We start from the raw sequence: 875 nt of genomic DNA, 5'->3' as shown, positions 1-875 counted from the left end.
GGCCGGCCCTGCTGGCCCGAGGGGCCCGGCGGTCGCGGGGGAGAAGGCCGTGCCCTCATCTCTGCTCTACGGGCGTGTGTGAGCGTCAGGAGGTCACGGCACCATCCCCGTCTGCACCGCCATTGTCTTGATGTCATCGCGATGTCATCGCGATGTGTCGAGGATGTCGAGGCGGCCCTGCCCCCCTTCCTCCTCCTTCCTTCCTCTGTGCCTTTTTCCTTCATCTTCGTCGGGGCCATCCGGGTCCTTCCGGCAAGCCCTCCGGACCTGAAAACTGCAGGAAGCTACACGGTATCTCTAATTTAGCCCTGTCATTTTGTACACGAAGGGAACATCCTGAACTAAAAGCTGAGCACTGAGGACGAGCCGGGCCCTGTTCAACACGCACACTCGTTTGACTCTCAAACAACCTTGTCCAGCAGATGCTGTTATCACCGCCACTTCTTGGGTGAAGAAAGAGAGGCACAGAGGGGAGTGACCGCCAAAGGTCCCCTGACAGGCAGGACACAGCTAGATGAGATCCCAGTCCAGAGCCTTGCTCTTAGCCCGACCCTGCAGGTCACACGTCTGCATCGCTGTTGGATGCATCTTACGGTCACACGCAGCACTGTATTCTTAGGTGGCAGAGGGACACACGGATGGCTGCCTTGCCCGCCGTCCGTTTGCACGGGGAAGTCTGGGCGCGTGTGGACTGCCAGGAACACACCCGTCCCACGAAGCAAGAATCGGCTGCATTGTGTTCCGATCCTATCGCCAACCTGCAGGTCAGAGCCAGCCAGGGCTCTCGGTGACCTCGGTGTCTCGGGACAGTGGCAGGCCACAGCAACGCAGGACTGTCCGGGGGCCACACGTTCACTGTCAGGGCTCACGGCAAG

Source organism: Pteropus vampyrus, unplaced genomic scaffold, assembly GCF_000151845.1.
Source record: "Pteropus vampyrus isolate Shadow unplaced genomic scaffold, Pvam_2.0 Scaffold829, whole genome shotgun sequence".
NCBI classification, from domain to species: Eukaryota; Metazoa; Chordata; class Mammalia; order Chiroptera; family Pteropodidae; genus Pteropus; species Pteropus vampyrus.
This window is presented reverse-complemented; position numbering follows the sequence as displayed.